At 38.7% G+C, this 27,503-nt stretch overlaps 1 protein-coding gene across 1 annotated transcript in view; it reads left to right on the top strand.

Annotated features, from left to right (window-relative positions):
* Window positions 1-27,503, top strand: part of LOC128656945 (24-hydroxycholesterol 7-alpha-hydroxylase) — a 360,073-nt gene that overhangs the window by 267,845 nt on the left and 64,725 nt on the right. The gene's annotated exons all lie outside the window — the stretch shown is intronic.

Genomic DNA, 27,503 nt, shown 5'->3' with positions numbered 1-27,503 from the left:
AGATCAATTATGATGAGAAATTGATATGGATTTCATGTGATGTTCATGCCCTATACTCCAACATCCAACACAAATTAGGGATTGAAGCAGTTTCTGAGTTTTGTTACAGGATATTTACATTCCCACATTGCAGAAAGAGTTTATTGTACAACTGATCATGTTTATTCTTGAACATAACTATTTTGTCTATCAAGATGAATATTATTACAGATACTAGGTACTGCCATGGGGACCAGGTTCGCTCCTAGTTTTGCCAACCTCTTCATGGGGCTGTTCGAAGAGAGGTACATTTATAGATCTGCCTTCGGAGCGAACCTGGTCTTCTATGGCAGATACATAGACGATCTGTTATTTTTATGGAAGGGGAATATATCGTCTGCTGAATCTTTTGTTGCCCATTTAAATTCCAACAGTATGGGCCTTACTTTTTCCAGTAAAATCGATCACCAATCAGTAGTATTTCTAGATTTGTGTCTGTTCTTTTCCAATGACAACAAAATTATCACAACTACACATTTCAAAACGGTTGACTGTAATAGTTATCTCAATTATACAAGCAACCACTACAATTCCTGGCTTAATAATATTCCATATGGGCAGTTCAAGAGGATACGCAGGAACTGCAGTTATATTGAGGATTTTGAACAACAAAGTACAGTCTTAAAAGCCAGATTTAGAGAGAAAGGGTACCCACAACAAATAATTGATACTGGATATGAACGAGCCAAACTTGACAATAGGAATCTATACTTCACACATAAATCAAAGAATAATAAGGCAAATACCATGCAAGCCGATTATTCCAATCCTCTGTTTATCACTCAATTTAATGTTAACCTTACCAAAATCAAACGCATCATTAGAAAACATTGGAGTATAGTGAAAAAAGATCCAATTTTGGGAAAACTGGTAGACCCGAACCCAAATGTGTTTTCAGACGAGCTCCAACACTTAAAAGCGTCCTAGCACCTAGTAAGGTGGTTGTACATAAATGTAATACAGGACCAAATGCACACATAACAACCAAAAAGAATGGAATAGGGAGGTGTTTTTGAAAAATTGCAATATGTGTAAGTATACCTTAATTGGTACTAAAACCTTTTCATCTAGTGTCACTAAAAAATCATATAATATCCATCAATTCATAACATGCACTTCAATTTACATCATTTATTTATTAACCTGCAATCTTTGTGGGATCCAATATGTGGGTCGCACATGTAGGGTTGTTAGAAATAGAATGAATGAACATCTAAGGAACATTAAAAACAAGTACCAATATCACAGTGTCCCCAGACATTGTAATAATGTGCACAAAAGGACTACCAATACATTCTCTATCTGTCCACTTGAGATGATTCCCCATTCCCATTTGTATAATAGATTCAATAGGTTGAGACAGAGGGAAACTTATTGGATCTACAAGCTTAGGACCCTTTTTCTCTCTGGTCTCAACCTCAACATGGATCTAGCAGCTTTCTAACCATACCTTCTCTATATATATTTTCTTTATACACCTAGGCCCCCACTAACCACTTTATTAATGTATGTGCCCATTTTTTCCCCTCACATTAACACCAGCTAATAATTGATTATTGCACCAACATATTGACATATTGACTTCACTCTATATTCTCTTCAGCACTTGCACCATCTTTTTTCTTTTTTCCATCTGTATATTGTCATCACTGTACACTTCATTCAGCATATATACTTTAATATTCCCTATATATCACTCTTTCACCTTTTAAGAATTGCCCAACGGCTTATTTGTATCCCACTATACTTGCATCCCATATTGTAATTACATCCATTGTTTTTTCATCTACGGCCATATATATTGGCCTTATTTTGCCGCATATTATTTATGACCCTTCTAGGAATTTATCTTTTATTAATTCATATGAGAATTGATGATTTGGTGTTTAATTCTGAGCTATATATGTCCATACAATTTTAATACAATTTGTAGCCACTAATATTGGCTACATTATAGTAATAATGTCCCCTTTAGAAGACCTAACCTTATATATCTTACACTTTCCATCCCTAACTCCTTTTGAGTAATTGGGTATTAGGTATCCATTTTTTAGCTATATATTTGTTTATAGAATGATTGTTATTCCTTGCTGAATATGGCCCAATATACACTATATCAACGTCATATGAGATTGTTATAGCCATAGAATTAAATGGTAGCCCATTTAATTCTATACACCACACATCGAATTTATGTACATATCACTACCTTTAAGACACTGGTAGTCTTATTACACTGTCCATCCCCTTTATTTATTCACTGTGTATTTTTTGCACTCTACATATATGTACACTCCCATGATACCTATATCCTCTATTGCCCATTAGTATCAGATGCTCTATATAGATCGTGCTGTATATATATCTATTTATTAATATTCCCTAGTCATTACACATCACAGGCTGCTAATATCTTAATACCCACTATGCATACCCTTACACATTTGTCACGTTATCACGTACTATTATGTATCACATGGGTTTAGTAAGTGTTTGTCCCTCTTGCTATACACCCTGTCACTGACAGGTTCTTCGATTCATTATTTTTTACTACTGTCTATCTCCCGTAACATGCACGCCCCATTAGACGGGTACTCGTCACATTTCCCCTCCCCTTCGCATCCATCCTCACCAACTGATTGGCGGTCCCAATTTGTAGGCCCCACTGATTGGCCTTCCACACACTCCTGTATGCCGTAATTCACACGCCCCCTGTTAACGCATACATCACGGGCTGCTAATATCCCAATACCCCTATGCATACCCTTACACATTTGTCTCTTTCTCACGTATTACTATGTATCACATGGTATAGTAAGTATTTGTCCCTTCTCACCACTCACCCTGTCACTGACATGTCTTTCGATTCAATATTATTTACTACTGTCTATCTCCCTAACATTCACGCCCCCAATGGACGGGTACTCGTCACATTTCCCCTCCCCTCCGCATCTATCCTCACCAACTGATTGGCTGTCCCAATTTGTAGGCCCCACTGATTGCCTTCCCACACACTCCCTTATGCCGAAACTCACACGCCCCCTGTTAACGCATACTCCTTCGGCTTAGTGTTGTACTATGATCCTAGGATGAGATGAACTGATCTGCCTAATTGATCTGCTTAGACAGTGCGGGTGCTGTGTGTTTTTTTCACATCGGCAGATAGCCCCAGTTTTGGAACACTTGTTCTTGAGTTTTCGGCATGACCGGTGATCCTACACGTATGATACAATCGATCACACCCCTCTCTGTCATCAGATCCAATTGCGACGGATTTGGGAGGGTCACTATGGAAACAGAAAGCGTCTGTTGTGGTTACCTTATTAATAAAATAATAATATATAATATCGCTTTGTGTTCCCCAAGTTGATAAGGGAGAAATACATATAATCACACTTACAATAAAAAGTATTGGATTGTATAAATTATATCTATTAAAAATCGCTGGGAGTAAAAAGCTGATCTTCTTAACAGGTCATACCATTATTAGGTTAAGTTAGGGGTGTTAATGATAACAGTTTATAAGTATTCTGTGTCTTAAACAAGAAACAGTATTTTGTTTGTCTTTGGAAAATGATTGCTTATGTGGCATACTACAATAGGTTCTGCAGATTTTATATAATTTATATATGATTTATATATACAATGTTATATACAAAATTGTTGTTCTTCACTATATGTATAATGGTATGCCCCAATAAGGGTGTGGATTTTTTTCCGATCTATGATTGTTTTTTTTAATTTTAAATATGGCAGTTGAGAGTATGTTTGTATAGCCTGATGAAACAGTGTTGAACACTGAGAAACGCGTTGCTGTTGTTTTTACTTGGAATAAAATTCTATTTTACTTTTTAACTCTCCATCTGCTGCATCTTTTTGGCTTAGGCCAAATATTTTTATTACCATTTATTTGGAGTTTCTCCAACATAGGTGTGTCCGGTCCACGGCGTCATCCTTACTTGTGGGATATTCTCTTCCCCAACAGGAAATGGCAAAGAGCCCAGCAAAGCTGGTCACATGATCCCTCCTAGGCTCCGCCTACCCCAGTCATTCTCTTTGCCGTTGTACAGGCAACATCTCCACGGAGATGGCTTAGAGTTTTTTAGTGTTTAACTGTAGTTTTTATTATTCAATCAAGAGTTTGTTATTTTAAAATAGTGCTGGTATGTACTATTTACTCAGAAACAGAAAAGAGATGAAGATTTCTGTTTGTATGAGGAAAATGATTTTAGCAACCGTAACTAAAATCCATGGCTGTTCCACACAGGACTGTTGAGAGCAATTAACTTCAGTTGGGGGAACAGTGTGCAGTCTCTTGCTGCTTGAGGTATGACACATTCTAACAAGACGATGTAATGCTGGAAGCTGTCATTTTCCCTATGGGATCCGGTAAGCCATGTTTATTACGATAGTAAATAAGGGCTTCACAAGGGCTTATTAAGACTGTAGACTTTTTCTGGGCTAAATCGATTCATTATTAACACATATTTAGCCTTGAGGAATCATTTTATCTGGGTATTTTGATATAATAATATCGGCAGGCACTGTTTTAGACACCTTATTCTTTAGGGGCTTTCCCAAAGCATAGGCAGAGTCTCATTTTCGCGCCGGTGTTGCGCACTTGTTTTTGAGAGGCATGGCATGCAGTCGCATGTGAGAGGAGCTCTGATACTTAGAAAAGACTTTCTGAAGGCGTCATTTGGTATCGTATTCCCCTTTGGGCTTGGTTGGGTCTCAGCAAAGCAGATACCAGGGACTGTAAAGGGGTTAAAGTTAAAACGGCTCCGGTTCCGTTATTTTAAGGGTTAAAGCTTCCAAATTTGGTGTGCAATACTTTTAAGGCTTTAAGACACTGTGGTGAAAATTTGGTGAATTTTGAACAATTCCTTCATGTTTTTTCGCAATTGCAGTAATAAAGTGTGTTCAGTTTAAAATTTAAAGTGACAGTAACGGTTTTATTTTAAAACGTTTTTTGTACTTTTTATCAAGTTTATGCCTGTTTAACATGTCTGAACTACCAGATAGACTGTGTTCTGAATGTGGGGAAGCCAGAATTCCTATTCATTTAAATAAATGTGATTTATGTGATAATGACAATGATGCCCAAGATGATTCCTCAAGTGAGGGGAGTAAGCATGGTACTGCATCATTCCCTCCTTCGTCTACACGAGTCTTGCCCACTCAGGAGGCCCCTAGTACATCTAGCGCGCCAATACTCCTTACTATGCAACAATTAACGGCTGTAATGGATAATTCTGTCAAAAACATTTTAGCCAAAATGAACCCTTGTCAGCGTAAGCGTGGCTGCTCTGTTTTAGATACTGAAGAGCATGACGACGCTGATATTAATATCTCTGAAGGGCCCCTAACCCAGTCTGAGGGGGCCAGGGAGGTTTTGTCTGAGGGAGAAATTACTGATTCAGGGAACATTTCTCAACAGGCTGAACCTGATGTGATTACATTTAAATTTAAGTTGGAACATCTCCGCATTCTGCTTAAGGAGGTATTATCCACTCTGGATGATTGTGAAAATTTGGTCATCCCAGAGAAACTATGTAAAATGGACAAGTTCCTAGAGGTGCCGGGGCTCCCAGAAGCTTTTCCTATACCCAAGCGGGTGGCGGACATTGTTAATAAAGAATGGGAAAGGCCCGGTATTCCTTTCGTCCCTCCCCCCATATTTAAAAAATTGTTTCCTATGGTCGACCCCAGAAAGGACTTATGGCAGACAGTCCCCAAGGTCGAGGGAGCGGTTTCTACTTTAAACAAACGCACCACTATACCCATAGAGGATAGTTGTGCTTTCAAAGATCCTATGGATAAAAAATTAGAAGGTTTGCTTAAAAAGATGTTTGTTCAGCAGGGTTACCTTCTACAACCAATTTCATGCATTGTCCCTGTCACTACAGCCGCATGTTTCTGGTTTCGATGAACTGATAAAGGTGCTCGATAGTGATTCTCCTCCTTATGAGGAGATTATGGACAGAATCAATGCTCTCAAATTGGCTAATTCTTTCACCCTAGACGCCACTTTGCAATTGGCTAGGTTAGCGGCTAAGAATTCTGGGTTTGCTATTGTGGCGCGCAGAGCGCTTTGGTTGAAATCTTGGTCGGCTGATGCGTCTTCCAAGAACAAGCTACTAAACATTCCTTTCAAGGGGAAAACGCTGTTTGGCCCTGACTTGAAAGAGATTATCTCTGATATCACTGGGGGTAAGGGCCACGCCCTTCCTCAGGATCGGCCTTTCAAGGCAAAAAATAGACCTAATTTTCGTCCCTTTCGTAAAACGGACCAGCCCAAAGTGCTACGTCCTCTAAGCAAGAGGGTAATACTTCTCAAGCCAAGCCAGCTTGGAGACCAATGCAAGGCTGGAACAAGGGAAAGCAGGCCAAGAAACCTGCCACTGCTACCAAGACAGCATGAAATGTTGGCCCCCGATCCGGGACCGGATCTGGTGGGGGGCAGACTCTCTCTCTTCGCTCAGGCTTGGGCAAGAGATGTTCTGGATCCTTGGGCGCTAGAAATAGTCTCCCAGGGTTATCTTCTGGAATTCAAGGGACTTCCCCCAAGGGGGAGGTTCCACAGGTCTCAGTTGTCTTCAGACCACATAAAAAGACAGGCGTTCTTACATTGTGTAGAAGACCTGTTAAAAATGGGAGTGATTCATCCTGTTCCATTAAGAGAACAAGGGATGGGGTTCTACTCCAATCTGTTCATAGTTCCCAAAAAAGAGGGAACGTTCAGACCAATCTTAGATCTCAAGATCTTAAACAAGTTTCTCAAGGTTCCATCGTTCAAGATGGAAACCATTCGAACTATTCTTCCTTCCATCCAGGAAGGTCAATTCATGACCACGGTGGATTTAAAGGATGCGTATCTACATATTCCTATCCACAAGGAACATCATCGGTTCCTAAGGTTTGCATTCCTGGACAAACATTACCAGTTCGTGGCGCTTCCTTTCGGATTAGCCACTGCTCCAAGGATTTTCACAAAGGTACTAGGGTCCCTTCTAGCTGTGCTAAGACCAAGGGGCATTGCAGTAGTACCTTACCTGGACGACATTCTGATTCAAGCGTCGTCCCTTCCTCAAGCAAAGGCTCACACGGACATAGTCCTGGCCTTTCTCAGATCTCACGGATGGAAAGTGAACGTGGAAAAGAGTTCTCTATCCCCGTCAACAAGGGTTCCCTTCTTGGGAACAATTATAGACTCCTTAGAAATGAGGATTTTTCTAACAGAGGCCAGAAAAACAAAGCTTCTAGACTCTTGTCGGATACTTCATTCCGTTCCTCTTCCTTCCATAGCTCAGTGCATGGAAGTGATCGGGTTGATGGTAGCGGCAATGGACATAGTTCCTTTTGCGCGCATTCATCTAAGACCATTACAACTGTGCATGCTCAGTCAGTGGAATGGGGACTATACAGACTTGTCTCCGAAGATACAAGTAAATCAGAGGACCAGAGACTCACTCCGTTGGTGGCTGTCCCTGGACAACCTGTCACAAGGGATGACATTCCGCAGACCAGAGTGGGTCATTGTCACGACCGACGCCAGTCTGATGGGCTGGGGCGCGGTCTGGGGATCCCTGAAAGCTCAGGGTCTTTGGTCTCGGGAAGAATCTCTTCTACCGATAAATATTCTGGAACTGAGAGCGATATTCAATGCTCTCAAGGCTTGGCCTCTGCTAGCGAGGACCAAGTTCATACGGTTTCAATCAGACAACATGACGACTGTTGCGTACATCAACCATCAGGGGGGAACAAGGAGTTCCCTAGCGATGGAAGAAGTGACCAAAATCATTCTATGGGCGGAGTCTCACTCCTGCCACCTGTCTGCTATCCACATCCCAGGAGTGGAAAATTGGGAAGCGGATTTTCTGAGTCGTCAGACATTGCATCCGGGGGAGTGGGAACTCCATCCGGAAATCTTTGCCCAAGTCACTCAGCTGTGGGGCATTCCAGACATGGATCTGATGGCCTCTCGTCAGAACTTCAAAGTTCCTTGCTACGGGTCCAGATCCAGGGATCCCAAGGCGGCTCTAGTGGATGCACTAGTAGCACCTTGGACCTTCAAACTAGCTTATGTGTTCCCGCCGTTTCCTCTCATCCCCAGGCTGGTAGCCAGGATCAATCAGGAGAGGGCGTCGGTGATCTTGATAGCTCCTGCGTGGCCACGCAGGACTTGGTATGCAGATCTGGTGAATATGTCATCGGCTCCACCTTGGAAGCTACCTTTGAGACGAGACCTTCTTGTTCAGGGTCCGTTCGAACATCCGAATCTGGTTTCACTCCAGCTGACTGCTTGGAGATTGAACGCTTGATTTTATCGAAGCGAGGTTCTCAGATTCTGTTATCGATACTCTTGTTCAGGCCAGAAAGCCTGTAACTAGAAAGATTTACCACAAAATTTGGAAAAAATATATCTGTTGGTGTGAATCTAAAGGATTCCCTTGGGACAAGGTTAAGATTCCTAGGATTCTATCCTTCCTTCAAGAAGGATTGGAAAAAGGATTATCTGCAAGTTCCCTGAAGGGACAGATTTCTGCCTTGTCGGTGTTACTTCACAAAAAGCTGGCAGCTGTGCCAGATGTTCAAGCCTTTGTTCAGGCTCTGGTTAGAATCAAGCCTGTTTACAAACCTTTGACTCCTCCTTGGAGTCTCAATTTAGTTCTTTCAGTTCTTCAGGGGGTTCCGTTTGAACCCTTACATTCCGTTGATATTAAGTTATTATCTTGGAAAGTTTTGTTTTTAGTTGCAATTTCTTCTGCTAGAAGAGTTTCAGAATTATCTGCTCTGCAGTGTTCTCCTCCTTATCTGGTGTTCCATGCAGATAAGGTGGTTTTACGTACTAAACCTGGTTTTCTTCCGAAAGTTGTTTCTAACAAAAACATTAACCAGGAGATAGTCGTGCCTTCTTTGTGTCCGAATCCAGTTTCAAAGAAGGAACGTTTGTTGCACAATTTGGATGTTGTTCGCGCTCTAAAATTCTATTTAGATGCTACAAAGGATTTTAGACAAACATCTTCCTTGTTTGTTGTTTATTCTGGTAAAAGGAGAGGTCAAAAAGCAACTTCTACCTCTCTCTCTTTTTGGATTAAAAGCATCATCAGATTGGCTTACGAGACTGCCGGACGGCAGCCTCCTGAAAGAATCACAGCTCATTCCACTAGGGCTGTGGCTTCCACATGGGCCTTCAAGAACGAGGCTTCTGTTGATCAGATATGTAGGGCAGCGACTTGGTCTTCACTGCACACTTTTACCAAATTTTACAAGTTTGATACTTTTGCTTCTTCTGAGGCTATTTTTGGGAGAAAGGTTTTGCAAGCCGTGGTGCCTTCCATTTAGGTGACCTGATTTGCTCCCTCCCTTCATCCGTGTCCTAAAGCTTTGGTATTGGTTCCCACAAGTAAGGATGACGCCGTGGACCGGACACACCTATGTTGGAGAAAACAGAATTTATGTTTACCTGATAAATTACTTTCTCCAACGGTGTGTCCGGTCCACGGCCCGCCCTGGTTTTTTAATCAGGTCTGATAATTTATTTTCTTTAACTACAGTCACCACGGTACCATATGGTTTCTCCTATGCAAATATTCCTCCTTAACGTCGGTCGAATGACTGGGGTAGGCGGAGCCTAGGAGGGATCATGTGACCAGCTTTGCTGGGCTCTTTGCCATTTCCTGTTGGGGAAGAGAATATCCCACAAGTAAGGATGACGCCGTGGACCGGACACACCGTTGGAGAAAGTAATTTATCAGGTAAACATAAATTCTGTTTTTTTTGGATCTTGGTGTGAGCTTCCTGACACTGATTTGCTCCCACTACACCTTCCTTTGGGCTTCCCTGGACTCTCCCTGGTGAGACGAGGAACTTCATCTGACGACATATTCCAAAGGAGGTCTACCGGACGACGTGTGGTTCCGGACTGCGCATACTGCACATTGGTGCCTTATACTGTGATGAGTAGGATTCTTGTGATCCAATTGTTGCCTTCATCTATCCTTATGATCTGCACTATGTGGCGCCCTCTATCTTTTCCTTCCTTAATCTGTGTTAACCTTCAAACTACCTGATATCCTGTTTTCTAACTCTGCAAGTACTGACTATTCGGTATTAACCCTCAAACTGCCTGATAACCTGTTGTCAAACTCTGCAAGGACTGGACTACACAGTGTTAACCCTCAAACTATCTGATATCCTGTTGTCTAACTCTGCAAGTACTGACTATTCAGTATTAACCTTCAAACTGCCTGATAACCTGTTGCCAAACTCTGCAAGGACTGACTACACAGTGTTAACCCTCAAACTGCCTGATAACAAGTTACCTACTCCTGCATTATTAAACTGTTTCTTGTTTTATCCTTCCTCTGTTTGAGTATAAGTGGACTATCCCTGCTGTCCTGATTCTGTGGAAGACATTTCCCTGAAACCAGTTCCTTTCTCAGAAGTCTATTTGGCTGATATCTTGTATTACTTTGGACTCAGGCTAACTCTGCTCCATATCATGAGTACATTGTTTTTTAGAGGTTGTTGTGGGGTCATGTCCTGGATTAAACTCAGAGTGCAAGGGTGTTGTTTAAGGTTTGCCCTAGCATTTGGGTCTTCTTCTGGACATTTCCTAGCCTGACAGAAATATCTATTCAAGGCCCTGGAAAAATTTGGATTTCAAGAGCAATTTTCTCCATTTTATTCATAAAATATATAAAAAATCCTGTATCATATTTACTTATTAACGGGATCTTATCCCCCCCAAAATAATGCTCAGCAGAGGAACAAGACAAGGATGCCCGCTGTCACCCCCTTCTCTTTAACATCACATTAGAACCTTTGGCTTTCTGGTTAAGAGACAATTTGACCGGGGGTTACTATGGGGGCACATAAGCCTCAAAATTCTTCTCTATGCGGATGATTTGCTGTTGTTTCTGGATAACACTTCTCCAACTATCCCCTCTAATCTTGCAACTATTCTCTGAATTTAGCTCTTTTTCTGTTTATTAAATTAATTTTGGAAAAGTGAACTCATGTGGATGATTAAATCACGGGTAAGTTGTCAGCACCACCCCTTTAAGGTAATAGATTTCTTTAAATATTTGGGTATTTGTCTTCATAGGAACCCACAAAAATGGTATAACTTAAATTTTCATCCATTATTACAGAAGATTAAAAAGATCTCGATTTATGGGCCTCCTTTCCTTTATCTATTTCTGTAGGAGTTAATTTAATCAAAACAATTATATTCCTGCGGGTATTATATCCACTACAAAACTTACCGTTGTTTCTCACAAACACAGATTTGCGGCAATTTTATACTTGTCAATCTAAGTTTATCTGGGGAAGTAAAAAAACTCGTTATTTCACTATTTTGATTGATGCAAAAACAGAGCTCAGCAGGGTTGGCGCTACCCAAAGACTTTATAATATTGCTACGCAGGTTAAAATAGCGCTGAACTGGATCACAGACTCTAATAATTTTGCCTCTATTGATTTAGAAAGTTATTGTATACTCTCCATTTTTCTTTAAAGGCTATTCTACACTGCCCGGTTACAAATATTACCTTAAGATACAATCGCTAATCACTATTATAAATGTGGTTGTAGCCTGGCAAAAGTTTTGTTCTATTCTAGAAGTGGTTTCCCATTTTTAGAGAAGTTTTTACCCTTAGGAGGTAATGCTGAATTTATGCCTGGAATTCAGTACAAAGCTTTCAAAGAATGGGAGCGAGATAGGTCTTAAATTTGTATGTCAACTATTTTCTGAAAGTAAGCATATATTCCCCCCTGATATTCTCTTTCAACAAATTCAGTTTACCCAGGAATAATTTGTTTGCTTATTTTCAGCTTTGTCATTTCATTTTTAAGTCGGATCTGGTAACGGATTTGATAACTGAGTTGTCTGAGATTAATATTTGTATTAATAAATTTAGAATTGTAAGTACCTCAATCTCCCTTATGTATGATCTCATGCTAGGCCAAACAAAGTCTGTACTGATTGGGAACAATCTACTGAAAGTCTGGTCGGGCTCATTTCCTTCTATTAAACCCAGATATGATCAGTCAGAGCTTGTTATTATTAAATAAATGTGTTGATTGTTATGAGCTGGAAAGAATCCCATGTTAAGCTTATTAATAATTATTATATTCCTCCATCTAAGATGGCACATTTTTACGCTATGCAATCTTTTGTTTGTTCGCCGTGTCGTTGTCCTAATGCTAATTTAACGCACATGTTTCGGTACTTTCCGCAAATTTCACAATACTGGCTGAAAATTCAGTTTTAGGGTTAATCATTTAATTGAATTGTCGATACAATTCTTCCATAGAAGAGGTGATTTTTTTTAAGGATTCATAATTATACAAGTCCCCCAATACAGTGGCCCTCGTTTTACAACGGTTCAAATTTACACCATTTCAGAATAACAACCTTTTTTTCCAGTCATGTGACTGCTAATTGAAAAGCATTGAGCAAGCAGTGCAATTGATTAAAATAGCCAGTAGGTGGAGCTTTCTGCTTGCTGTTGCAGCAAAGCCAAGCAAGCTGAAACTAATCAGTTTAACCAGACCTGAGCTATCGAGCAGATTTCAAAGGAAACAGATCTTCCTGTCTATAAATCAGTCCAGATTGGAATGCATAGAAAGAACTGTTTTGCAAGAAAAATGAAGTGAAGTCTGTGTGAATGATTATTTTATTAGGTTTACACCTCTCATCAGCACATCCATTCTACAAGCATATCATCAGACTACAGAGATTTGCACGCACTAGCCCTCCAGTCCCTTCCCACCACCAACCCACCCTAGTGTTTACATTAATGTATACACACACCCTTCTAACAGTAATTATGTGCAGACTGTCACTAATAATCCAGAATAGAGGAAACCACTTCAGACTCACAGCCTTTGTACTGACATTTCACCACTTTCTTTTACACTTTTCAAAACCTCTTTTGCCTCAGTCACCAAACCACTTTTTTCCCTATGTCATCACTCACTCTCAATTCACTCTGCCTTATATCAGACTTATTTCCATTCCTCCCTCACCTTCTGTGTCCATTCCCTCTCCTTTAGATTGTAAGCTTGAGAGCCCCTCTACCTGTAGGCCACTTTGTATTTAAAGGGACAGTCTAGTATAAATTAAACTCTTCATTACTTCTGAATAGGACTTTTAATTTTAATCAACTTTCCAGTTTACTTTTATCATCAAATTTGCTTTTTTCTTCTTGGTAATCTTAGTTTAAACTAAACATAGGTAGGCTCTTATGCTATTTCTAAGCCTTTGAGGGCTGCCTCTTATCACATGCTTTTCAGATCTCTTTTCAACACAAAGAGACAGAAAGTACAACGTGAGCCATACAGATAACACTTGTGTTCAGGCACAGGGGGTTATTTAAGATTTAGCACAAAACAATGCTAATTTAAGACAATAGATAATAAACAGTCACAGTCATGTGATCAGGGGGCTGGAAGAAGGTTCCTAGATACAAGGTAATCACAGAGGTAAAACGTATATTTAATATAACTGTGTTGGTTATGCATAAACTCGGGGAATGGGTAATAAAGGGATTATCTATCTTTTAAAACAATACAATTCTATGGTAGACTGTCCCTTTTAAAGTGAACATTACTGACTGTGCTCAAGGGCAGGGCCATTCCTCTCCTTTTGTATAACTCATTATTCGCACCTACAACTGTAATGTACCCAAATATTGTACTTGTTTTGTGTATTTAATGCATCCCCTGTAATGTTTTTATTCTTTGTATAGCGCTGCGTAACCTGCTGGCGCTTTATAAATAAATGATAATAATAGGTTTATAATGCTGTTTAGCATTTAAAGTTTTCATTTCAAAGCTTTAAAAATAATGTAATTAGGTGTTACTTATGACAATTTTGAGAGGGGCCTGGAACCTATCTCCTTCACTTCCCATTGACTTATATTACAGGGAGTGCAGAATTATTAGGCAAGTTGTATTTTTGAGGATTAATTTTTATTATTGAACAACAACCATGTTCTCAATGAACCCAAAAAACTCATTAATATCAAAGCTGAATATTTTTGTAAGTAGTTTTTAGTTTGTTTTTAGTTTTAGCTATTTTAGGGGGATATCTGTGTGTGCAGGTGACTATTACTGTGCATAATTATTAGGCAACTTAACATAAAAACAATTTTATACCCATTTCAATTATTTATTTTCCAGTGAAACCAATATAACATCTCAACATTCACAAATTTACATTTCTGACCTTCAAAAACAAAACAAAAACAAATCAGTGACCAATATAGCCACCATTCCTTTGCAAGGACACTCAAAAGCCTGCCCATCCATGGATTCTGTCAGTGTTTTGATCTGTTCACACATCAACATTGCGTGCAGCAGCAACCACAGCCTCCCAGACACTGTTCAGAGAGGTGTACTGTTTTCCTCCTTGTAAATCTCCATTTGATGATGGACCCCACAGGTTCTCAATGGGGTTCAGATCAGGTGAACAAGGAGGCCATGTCATTAGATTGTCTTCTTTTATACCCTTTCTTGCCAGCCACGCTGTGGAGTACTTGGACGCGTGTGATGGAGCATTGTCCTGCATGAAAATCATGTTTTTCTTGAAGGATGCAGACTTCTTCCTGTACCACTGCTTGAAGAAGGTGTCTTCCAGAAACTGGCAGTAGGACTGGGAGTTGAGCTTGACTCCATCCTCAACCCGAAAAGGCCCACAAGCTCATCTTTGATGATACCAGCCCAAACCAGTACTCACCTCCACCCTTGCTGGCGTCTGAGTCAGACTGGAGCTCTCTGCCCTTTACCAATCAGCCACGGGCCCATCCATCTGGCCCATCAAGACTCACTCTCTCATTTCATCAGTCCATAAAACCTTAGAAAAATCAGTCTTGAGATATTTCTTGGCCCAGTCTTGACGTTTCAGCTTGTGTGTCCCTTGTTCAGTGGTGGTCGTCTTTCAGCCTTTCTTACCTTGGCCATGTCTCTGAGTATTGCACACCTTGTGCTTTTGGTGCTGCATCCCTCTGCAAAGATATCGCTACTATTTTTGACTTTTCTGAGCCTGTCAAGTCCTTCTTTTGACCCATTTTGCCAAAGGAAAGGAAGTTGCCTAATAAATTATGCACACCTGATATAGGGTGTTGATGTCATTAGACCCACACCCCTTCTCATTACAGAGATGCACATCACCTAATATGCTTAAATTGGTAGTAGGCTTTCGAGTCTATACAGCTTGGAGTAAGACAACATGCATAAAGAGGATGATGTGGTCAAAATACTCATTTGCCTATAAATCTGCACTCCCTGTATAAACTGGGTTCAATTTTACAACGGTTTCGATTTACAACCATTCCTTCTGGGAACCTAACCCCGGCGTAAACTGAGGGCTACCTGTATTTATATTTTCTCATAACTATTATTCTTACAGTCAGATATCTTAGAACTAAGAATTGGCAGGCATTTAGGGCTCCCTCGTTTCGGCTTTTTCTTAAGGAAATTCAGTCCTCAAATTATTTATTACGTTTTTCACACTCCAGTTTGCATCAGAAAATAAAATTAGTAAATGTATCCCTTGGCTGGCTACCATTAATTAAATCCTACCTGCTGGCAGTTCAAAAAATATTTTAGCTCTGTTCCTGAGTTCTTAGAGCTTCACTGATCTTGTCTTGCTTGAGATATTTCTCCCCCTTTGGGTATCAAACTTCTGGGAGGTGGGCTGAGAGAGAGGGTCTACCACCCCCCCCCCCCCCCCATTATTATTTTTTTTCTCTCCCTCTCGTTTTGTTTAAAAATGTTTCTGTCTTGCTTAATACCCAGCAGTTAAGATTTAGTATCATAGTCAAAATCGAGACCTGTATAGGGTATAAGGTATAATGTATTATTTATGTATTTATTCATTATTTCTGTTGGATTGGAATTGTATCCCTAATGCCAGTCGGCATGTTATTTCCTTTTTTTTGTTTTTGTTTTGTAAATGTTTTCTGTTTCTTAAAATATGGTTAAATATCTCCACAGTCTATGCTCAATATCTAGCAGTTAAGAATTAGTATTGTGTTTAAAATAAAGACATGTATAATGAATAAGGTATAATGTATTATTCATGTATGTGTATTTATTTACCATTTTGTTGCGTGTATGACCCATGCCATATATTGTTGTGTTTTGAAAAAATAACTGTGTATTACTAAATATTTTCTGCACACTGTGGAGCCATAAATAAAGTCAAAAAAAGAAATATATATATATACCTTACATGAAGGGGTAGCAGGATTACATAGGCAAATGCATGGCTTTTATAAGAGCTACAGAGCTGAAGTATAACATCATGAAATAGCATAGAATAGAAAAATAAGTTATGTACCAGAGAACTCAAGAGATCTTAAGCAGAGAAAAGGGACAGAGGGTCTGAAGATCAAAACCTTGCCGGGCATATGGGTTGCTCCTGCCAGATCTAGTTTGATATTATTAGATTACAACAAACTGCTTTCTGGCAGAGCACTAAAGACAGGATTCTATGGGTTCAATTAGAATCTGCTGTGATTTAAATGTCTCCTATCTCTTCCTTACTATCTACTATAGTAACGCTACAGAATCTGCTGTGATTTAAATGTCTCCTATCTCTTCCTTACTATCTACTATGGTAAAGCTACAGAATCTGCTGTGATTTAAATGTCTCCTATCTCTTCCTTACTATCTACTATAGTAACGCTACAGAATCTGCTGTGATTTAAATGTCTCCTATCTCTTCCTTACTATCTACTATAGTAACGCTACAGAATCTGCTGTGATTTAATGTCTCCTATCTCTTCCTTACTATCTACTATAGTAACGCTACAGAATCTGCTGTGATTTAAATGTCTCCTATCTCTTCCTTACTATCTACTATAGTAACGCTACAGAATCTGCTGTGATTTTAATGTCTCCTATCTCTTCCTTTACTATCTACTATAGTAACGCTACAGAAATCTGCTGTGATTTAAATGTCTCCTATCTCTTCCTTACTATCTACTATAGTAACGCTACAGAATCTGCTGTGATTTAATGTCTCCTATCTCTTCCTTACTATTTACTATAGTAACGCTACAGAATATACTGCGATTTAATGTCTCCTATCTCTTCCTTACTATCTACTATAGTAACGCTACAGAATCTGCTGTGATTTAAATGTCTCCTATCTCTTCCTTACTATCTACTATAGTAACGCTACAGAATCTGCTGGCCGCTCTACAAATAAGTGATAATAATATGGTATACAAGGGAGCTTCGTCATTCAGCTTGGAAGTCATATGCTGCAATATCTCTGTATTTATAGGGGACAAATTGATAAATAAATTATCCCTTATGGCTTAAGTTATTATTGTACTTCCTAAGAGCAAAAAGAACAAGCCCAAAAAAGTTCCTGTAAAGGTAATAGACTTTTTCTTCATTGAAACAATTCAGAGGCAGGAAGTCCTCCTTGAAATCTAGATGTTTTAGAACACTACCTTAAGTGAAATGTAAGAGCGCTTTATATATACGTTGTCACCCCAATCAGTTTCTTTCTTTGCCAATGCATATCGTATGCTGTCGGCAATTTATCGATGTGCAGCGGACATGATACGCTATATCAGATCATGTCCGCGCCGCACATTGATAAATCTACCCCATGAATCAACCCTTTGTGTTAAGACGTTCTTGGCAAATTACTTCTGAATCTGCTACTTTTTAACATGGTCTTCTGGTGTTGCTGTTGTTTTGAAAAATACTTTTGAAGCCTTAGCTTTATTAAGTTCCTCCCTTCTAAGCTATACCATATTTAGATCATCAAGACTTTCTTTGTAAGTTTTATTTACACCCTGTACTATTTCATCAGCCCCCCTTTGAACAGATTGTAATTTATCTATATCCTTCTGGAGATATGTCCTCCAGCACTGTACACAATAGGCATGAGAACCTTACTAATGACATGAAGGGCTAGGGATAAAATCAAAGTTTCATCAACATAAATACATTAAAATAAACTTTTACACTCATATAAACACTATCTGATAAAAATGATTCACATAGATATTAATAATTAGCCTAATTAGGCCTAACTTAAAGGGATACTAAAAAAAAAAAGTCTTTCATGATTCAGATAGAGCAGTGTTTTTCAACCAGTGTGCCGTGGCACACTAGTGTGCCGTGAGAGATCCTCAGGTGTGCCGCGGCAGACTGACAACAGTGCGGGGGTGTCCCTCTTTCAAATTTTGAAATATTGGGAGGTATGTGACAGGCTCATCAGGCATTATTTACAACCATGACATTGACATTCATTCACAGACAATCATTATGATTGTTTGTAAAAGAAATGTCAATATGTCATGTATAGTTTGTAGAAGGCATGGCATGACAGCACAGTACAGTGTCAGTGTATATATATATCCTGTATTAGGCTACAATGTGTGATTTTGTAAAATTTTGGGATGGTGGTGTGCCACAGGATTTTTTAATGTAAAAAAGTGTGGCATTGGCAAAAAAAAGGTTGCAAATCACTGAGATAGAGCATGCAATTTTAAGCAATTTTCTAATTTACTCCTATAATTATCAATTTTTCTTTGTTTGCTTGCTATCTTTATTTAAAAAGCAGGAAAGTAAAGCTAAGGAGCCGGCCCATTTTTGGTTCAGAACCTGGGTTACGCTTGCTTATTGGTGGCTAAATGTAGCCACCAATAAGCAAGCTCTATCCAGGGTGCTAAACCTAAATGGCCGGCTCCTAAGCTTTACATTACTGCTTTATAAATAAAGATAGTAAGAGAACGGAGAAAAATTAATAATAGGAATACATTGGAAAGTTGATTAAAATTGCATGTGCTATCTGAATCAGGAAAGAAAAAATTTGGCTTAAGTATCCCTTTAACTACCACAAGTTTACTGAGAAAAAAAAGTCCTTGTATTGTTTCTGGGCCCCACAATACTTCTGACAATTTTTGTCTGCAAATAAATAGATCATTTTTTCAACTGATTTTATTTGGATGTTCCAGGCAGTATATTAATACACGGCTACATTAGTAGTGTTTCTGTTCAGTATTGTTTATTAATACAAATAACGGCTACATTAGTAGTGTTTCTGTTCAGTATTGTTTATTAATACAAATAACGGCTACATTAGTAGTGTTTCTGTTCAGTATTGTTTGCTTCCTTCTGTGGTTTACCATTGTTCACTAACTAATACATATTTACTGATGCCCTGGAATTAGATTTTCCTTATGAAAGAAACCAAATAAAATGATAATGCACAATTTATGATCTGCTATGCAGTGTTTCAGTTGCACACAGAGGAATGTTCAGAAATCAACGATCACATAAACAAGAAGAATCACAAGATTTCACTCTTAGGGGCATATTTAACAAAGGTCTGTCGGACCTGATCGTGTGGATCATGTCCGACAGACCTCGCTGAATGCGGATATATACTCCGTATTCAGCATTGCACCAGCAGCTCTTGTGAACTGCTGCTCCATAACCTGTCCGTCTGCTTTGAGGCGGCGGACAGAAATCAACCCGATCGAATACGATCGGGTTGATTAACACCCCATGCTAGCGGCCGATTGCCTGCAAATCTGCAGTAGGCGGCATTGCACAAGCAGTTCACAAGATATGCTGTCGGCATTTATCGATGTGCGAACGGACATGATACGCTACATTGTATCATGTCCGTTCGCACATTAATAAAGTCTAGCATCAGCATCTAGTAAAAAAATGACTGTGGTTTTCAAAGACACTGCAGTAGGAGAATCTAAACTGAGCTGCTGAAGAAGGTACTTTTGCTTATCATTCTGTCTTTCATAATCACAGTTTCAGTTTAAATGGAATATACATCCATGCAATTTTAAAGCAACTTTCTAATTTTCTGCTATTATAAATCTTTCTTTGTTCTCTTGCTATCTTATTTATAAAGCAGGGATGTAAAGCTTAGGAGCTGGCCCATTTTTGGGTTTAGTATCCCTTTAACTGTACATACATTATTTAGTAGGCTGAAATTGACCTGTACCAGGACAAAATCTGAGGCAGCATGCTTTGAAAAAGCTTGCTGCCAAACTTAGTTATGCAAAGTATATATCAGATATACTCACACATACAACCACAAAGCCCTGAAGATTGTTCTAGTTATGGATCCTAAAAAAAAACAGCCAAACTAAACTGCTGATTTGACGACTCTTTCAAATGAAACAACAGAGACTCTGGTAAACTACATGGGAATAATCTTAATTGAGTACTAATTGTGTAAAAGTTATTGCTTTTGCCATAGACAAACACAAACACAAACTTTGGGTGGGTTGACAAGAAAAGAAAAAAGTATATTTATAAAAGATTACAGGATAAGATGAGGAATAACATATTGGTGACACGGTGTGGTGCTCATGTGTTGCATAACAGTATCCAGACAGCTGCTGATTGAATTCCAGTAGATGTTGAAGTTTTGCTCTACAAAAGTACTTTGATGTCTACTGTATATTGTTAGGACTGCTTTTTTTTTTTTTAAAGTTTTACAGCTGTAGAGTACAAATATCTACAAAAGATATGGATGTCTCTGCTTCCTGCTTTTCAGAGGGAGTTAGATATGTTTGCTTCATTGAACTCATACTTTTTCTCTAATGAAAAATAAGTACACATTCTAGCTCAATTTTTTTTTATAATGGCTTAAAGGGAGAGTCTAGTTAAAATTAAACTTTCATGATTCAGATAGAACATGCAATTGTAATCAAATTTCCAATTTACTTTTATCATCAAATTTGCTTTGTTCTTTTTGTATTCTTTGTTGAAAGCTAACCTAGGTAGGATCATATGCTAATTTGTAAGCCCTTGAAGGCCGCCTCTTATTTTAGTGCATTTTTGACAGTTTTTCACAGTTAGACAGTGCTATCATATAAGTAACATTGTGCTCCATCCCATGGAGTTATTTATGAGTCAGCGCTGATTGGCTAAATGTAAGTCTGTCAAAAAAAAAGTGAGATAAGCGGGCAGTTTGCAGACAATTAGATACAGAGGTAAAAAGTGTATTAATGTATATAAAGTATAAGGCAGTTGGCAATCAGAAGAAATATCATTGGTTGAAGTTTCTAATTTAATAGGTCCTCCAAAATAGAAGATGAAGGTTGGATCTTCAAGCAACTCTTCAACACTATATATGACTATATATATATATATATATATATATATATAAAGAGAAAGTATTGAGAGAAAATAGTGCTTCAAATGTACGTAAAGTGTGTTCTAATAAGGACATAAATATATTGTAAAATATTTAAGTTGCAGGCACAGAGATGAAGTGTGGGACTAGGACCCTGTTACAGACTGCACCAATCAGCTGTTAAAGGGAGTGTTCAGTCCCAGCATAAGACAAATTACTTTAATTTTAGTTATCTAAACACTGAAATAGACTCATAAAAACCTAAAAAGAAATGCAAATGCAGTATATAAACAATTATTCTAGGTTAGTTATTATGACCTCTAACTCTATCTATCTAACTCTATCACCTCATACTTTCCACGAGTTAGAGGTGATGATAACTGATCTAGAATAATTGTTTATATACTGTATGCATTTGCATTTCTTTTTAGGTTTTTATGAGTCTATTTCAGTTTTTCAGTTTTTAAATAACTAAAATTAAAGGGTCATGAAACCCACATTTTTTCTTTCATGATTTAGAAAGAGCGTGTAATTTTAAACAACTTTCTAATTTACTTCTATTGTCCAATTTTCTTTATTCTCTTGATATCCTTTGCTGAAAAGCATATCTAGATAGGCTCAGTAGCTGCTGATTGGTGGCTGCACACAGATGCCTTGTGTGATTGGCTCACCCATGTGCATTGTTATTTCTTTAAAACAGGATATTTAAAGAATGAAGCAAATTAGATAATAGAAGTAAATGGGAATATTGTTTAAAATTGTATTATCTACCTGAATCATGAAAGAAAATGTTGGGGTTTAGTTTCCCTTTAACAGCTAATTGGTGCGGTCTGTAACAGGGTCCTAGTCCTACACTTCATCTCTGTGCCTGCAACTTGAATATTATACTATATATTTTATATATTTTTTTTTAATTTCAATAATTTTTATTAGTTTGAAATAGTTACAGATACATAAACATGAGTATCTATACAGAAGACAAACAATTTTTAAACAAATTAGTACGAGTTAATTGTAGGTACAAAAGCCTATAGCCATAAGTTATATAATAACAAAGGCTTGATAAAGAAATATACATAGCTCATAGAAATAAAAATAAAATAAAATATATGTGGATGATATCAGGTGTTAGGCAGTAAACACATTCAGGCCCATTTATCAAGCTCTGTACGGAGCTTGAAGGGCCGTGTTTCTGGCGAGTCTTCAGACTCGCCAGAAACACAAGTTATGAAGCAGCGGTCTAAAGACCGCTGTTTCATAACCCTGTCCGCCTGCTCTGAGCAGGCGGACAGGAATCGCCGGAAATCAACCCGATCGAATACGATCGGGTTGATTGACAGCTCCCTGCTGGCGTCCGATTGGCCGCGAGTCAGCAGGGGGCGGCGTTTGCACCAGCAGCTCTTGTGAGCTGCTGGTGCAATGTTAAATGCGGAGAGCGTATTGCTCTCCGCATTTAGCGAGGTCTTGCGGACCTGATCCGCAGTGTCGGATCAGGTCCGCAAGCCCTTTGATAAATGGGCCCCATTGTCTCAAAGGGAGTGCAGGGTCTGCTAAATTGTTACCTATCTGGATGATTCTGTATAGAGTGTCTGACCTGGAAGTAGGAAAACCAGGTGTTGAGTGGGGCCCGTATTTCATCACGTATTTCTTGGAATGTTTTGATGTGTCCCTCTTTTTGTAGAGAATAAATGGGAACATGTGTAGGTGGGTCATGAGCACCAACTGGTTTACTAAGGTTTAGTCCTGGAAATATTTTGTTATTTAATATAGGTGTGAGAGGTGAAAAAATGTGTCGAGATTTTGTTATAAGAAGTGATGGTCTTGTCCCAAACCCACAGAGTTTCCTCTAAAAATGGATTGGATGGGACGATATGTGGTCTAAGCTTATTCGGTATCCAACAGATATTACGGACTGTGGTTCCAGGCCACAATACATGAGAGATGTGTCGCTATATAATAATTTAGGATATTAGGGACTCCCAATCCCCCCCGCTCCTTAGGTAGATATAAAGTATGGCCCGGGACCCTTGGTTTAGAGAAGGACCAAACAAACCTATTTATACTTTTTTGAATGTTAGTTATATATGAGATTAATGGAATAAGGATTAATGTCTGCATGAGGTATAACATTTTTGGGAGGATGATCATTTTTATAGCGTTGACCCATGCTAGCCAGGACAAGTGACCGTATCAGTGCCAGGAGTTTAGCTCAATGTCTATCTTTTGTTTTAATTTTAGATCATTTACATTGATTGTTTCCGAAATGGTGGGTTTTATAATTAGACCTAAGTATGTAAAATGATCTTCTGAGGTGAAGGGAGTTTGTGTTTTAATAAACTGGTTTTAATCTAAAGAGGTTCGCATAGACATTATTACCAATTTCCCCATATTAATAGAGAAGTTTGAGAACAGCTTGTACTCGGCCAGAATATTGGTGAGGGCTGGTAAAGATGTCCTAGGGTTGACTAAAGTGAATAGAATATCATATGCAAATAGTAGGCACTTGGTATTGCATACCCCAGTCTGAATGCCTTCCACTTCCGAAACTGATTGGACTTTGGCGGCAAGTACCTCCACTGAGAGTGCAAACAACAGAGGTGATAAGGGGCAGCCCTGATGGGTGCCATTTGTAATTTGGAAGTTATTTGAGAATGAGTTGTTGACTATGACTTTTGCATTGGGGAGGAATAAATAGCTAGAATCTTATCTATAAATGTTTAGGGAATTCCGAATTTGAAAAGTACAGACCACAGAAATTGCCAATCAACTCTATTGAATGCTTTCTCAGTATCTGTTGACAACAGAGTGATAGGCATGCTTTGAGATGAGGTGTGGTGAATAATTTGGAGGAGTCTTGTTGGATTATCTTTAGCTTCTCGAGTAGGGATGAAGAGGACTTGATCATCATTAAATAGGTATGGGAGATATCGCTTAAGTCTATTTGCTAGTAGTTTGGCATAAATGTTTAGATCAATGTTTAGAAACAATATTGGTCTGTAATTTTCAACTCGTAAGGGTCTTTGCCAGATTTGGGGATGACTGTAATGTTGGCTTCAAGCATCTGTTTAGAAAAGGTGGACTCTTTACTCATGGAGTTATAGAGTGATAAAAGACATGTATCAGTGTAGGGTGCTAGTCATTTATAAAATTTAGGGGTGAATCCATCCGGCCCTGGTGCTTTTTCCAGAATCAATTGTTTAATGGAGTCTTGTACTTCAGATAATGTAATTGGAGACTCTAGATCTGTTCTATCTGCTTCAGCCAGAGAAGGAAGGACAATTTGTGGAAGATAATTTTCAATACTTTTTTTTCCCCATCAGACGAATTGCAGATATCTAGATTGTAGAGTTTACCATAATAGTCTGAGAAAGTGTTTGCTATTTCTAAACTTGTATGGATATGTTGTTTGTCCTTATTTTGAACCGTTCTAATGAATGATTTATATGATTTTCTTTTTAGAGATCTGGCCATTAACTTGCCAGCTTTATTCTTTTCTGCAAAAAACTTTAAGGGTAAGTGCTCGGCGATGGGCATTTTTATTGAGGTGTTGGTTTAGCTCCTCTCTGGCTTGGTTAACTTTTTGTAAAAGTTCTACCGATAATGGATTTTGTTTATGTGCTGTTTCAGTTATATTGAGTGTGTGTAAAAGTTTGGAGTATACCTGTTCAATTTACCTACACTGCTGTGTGGTCTTTTTAATTATTTCACCTCTAATGAAGCATTTATAGGTTTCCCAGTTATTGACATGGGAAGTGTTGTTCGGGTCGTTAACAGTGAAGAACAAGGAAGTTTTGTCTGTAATACATTTAAGTACAAGTGCATCTGTGAAAATCGCATCGTTAAGCCTCCAGTAATTTCTTATCCCTGGTTTTTGGGGCCATGCAAATGAACTAATAACCATTGCGTGATCAGACCAAGGGGTTTGGGATATTTTGGAATCTATAAGTAAATGTAAGGAGGGCTGATCACATAGGACATATTCCAGTCGGGTATATATGTTTTGAGGGTGGGAAAAAAGGTGTAGTCTTTTGTAAAATTGTGGGTTAGTCTTCACGTATCAAAGGTGGGTATGATTTGTAGTGCAAGCTAGTTGGCTTTGATATTTTTAGTAGGTATATATGATTTCCCTGAGGAGACATCTAACGAGGGATCAAAGGGGAAATTTAGGTCACCTGCTATGAAGATGGGTCCCTTAGTGTGATCTAACAATAGTGTCATCACTTTTCTAAAGAATGACGGATTAGGCCTATTTGGGGCATAGAGGTTTAATAAAGTGATGGGTCTACTGTAGCAAAACCCTAACAAAAGAAGGAACCTGCCCTCTTCATCTTGGTTACGGTGTAATAAATGAAAAGGTAAACCTTTTTAAAAAAGAATGCATACCCCATTTTTCTTTGTTGTGTTGGAGCTGGTGAAGTATTTTTCATTGTAGAGAGTAGGGAGTTTGGGTTCATGTTTTTTCCTGAAGTGCGTCTCTTGAATGAACACTACATCAAGGTGTTTTTTATGAAAGTCATGTAGGGCTATAGAACATTTTTGGGCTTACAAGAAACCCTTTACGTTTTGTGTTTCAATATTGAGATTGTTAACAGTAACCTTTTGGGTCATAATAAAAGGGTCGTAACTCTCTGTGGTCTAGATGAATAGTACGAGTGGCTTAATGAAAATTTCTTGAAATAAGGAATATATTCACCAAGGATGAAGGGAAGAGGAAATGGGTTATTTTAGGTAAGCAAAAATTAAAATTATATTTATAAATATCAGTGCTTTAATGGGTTGTTTTAGAGGGTCATATAGTGGTCTGGTAAGGCGTTATCTAAATTGAATGGTACAGGCAAGGCGGTGCCAAGGTCGATTGCAAAATAGATAGTAAGCTCTATTTACACTAGATAACGTCTGAAGGATATAGAGGGGTTTGTATCGGGGACATCTCGATCTGATTGAGGAGGGAAAATAGGAGAAGTCAAACTGAATATAATATATGTATATCGGGATAAAGTTTTAGTAAAACATCAGGTGTAACTTTTCTATTTATAAAACCATGTATAGGGGTGTGGATACTGAGCAATGAGCAACAAACCCATATACATCTGTGTGTCAAGTCAACAAGTAAACAACTTTGTAGAGGTGTTAAACAAAGAAATGTAATGAGATGTAACCTTTTTGCAGCAAGTGTAATTATTTATATTGAAAGATCTGGTCTAAGCATAATGAGACATACCTCAACATCATGTAAACCCAGGCGGGTGGTAACAAGATCAACAATTGCGAATACCAAAAGTTGTCTCGGATTCCTGAGTACATCAGTTCCTGCAAAGCCTATTTAAAGGAGTTAGTCAAAGTAGCATTATCGCCAATATAAAGGTCCATAAAACCTGAAAAACCAAAAGGGTCAGTGGACCAACAACAAATAAGAAAAAAAGGAAATTTATGCTTACCTGACAAATGTATTTCTTTTACGATATGACAAGTCCACGGATTTCATCCTTACTTATGGGATATCGCCTCCCGGTCAGCAGGAGGAGGCAAAGAGCTCCACAGCAGAGCTGCACAAATAGCTCCTCCCTTCCTCCCCAACCCAGCCATTTCACCGAAGTTAGGGAGAGAAAGGAAAAGCCAAGGAGCAGAGGTGACTGAAGTTTAACAAAAATAAAAACCTGTCTGTAGAAAAAAACAACAGGGTGGGCCGTGGACTCGTCATATCGTAAATGAAATAAATTTATCAGGTAAGCATAAATTTCCTTTTCTTTTACAAGATATGACGAGTCCACGGATTTCATCCTTACTTATGGGATACAATACCAAAGCTATAGGACACGGATGAAAGGGAGGGACAAGACAGGAACCTAAACAGAAGGCACCACTGCTTGAAGAACCTTTCTACCAAAAACAGCCTCGGGCGAGGCAAAATTATAAAATTTGGAAAATTTGGAAAAAGTGTGAAGAGACGACCAAGTTGCAGCTTTGCAAATCTGTTCAACAGAGGCATCGTTTTTAAATGCCCATGAGGAAGCCACAGCCCTAGTGGAATGAGCTGTAATTCGTTCAGGAGGCTGCCGTCCAGCAGTCTCGTATGCAAAATGGATGATACTCTTCAGCCAAAAATAAAGAGAGGCAGCTGTAGCTTTCTCACCCCTTCGTTTCCCAGAAAACACAACAAACAATGAAGATGATTGACGAAATTCCTTAGTCGCCTGCAAGTAGAACTTCAGGGCACGGACTACATCCAAATTATGTAACAGACGCTCCTTCTTAGAAGAAGAATTAGGACACAATGAAGGAACAATAATTTCCTGATTAATATTCTTGTTAAAAACAA

This window comes from Bombina bombina, chromosome 4, assembly GCF_027579735.1.
Source record: "Bombina bombina isolate aBomBom1 chromosome 4, aBomBom1.pri, whole genome shotgun sequence".
Taxonomy (NCBI): Eukaryota; Metazoa; Chordata; class Amphibia; order Anura; family Bombinatoridae; genus Bombina; species Bombina bombina.
This window is presented reverse-complemented; position numbering and strand designations above follow the sequence as displayed.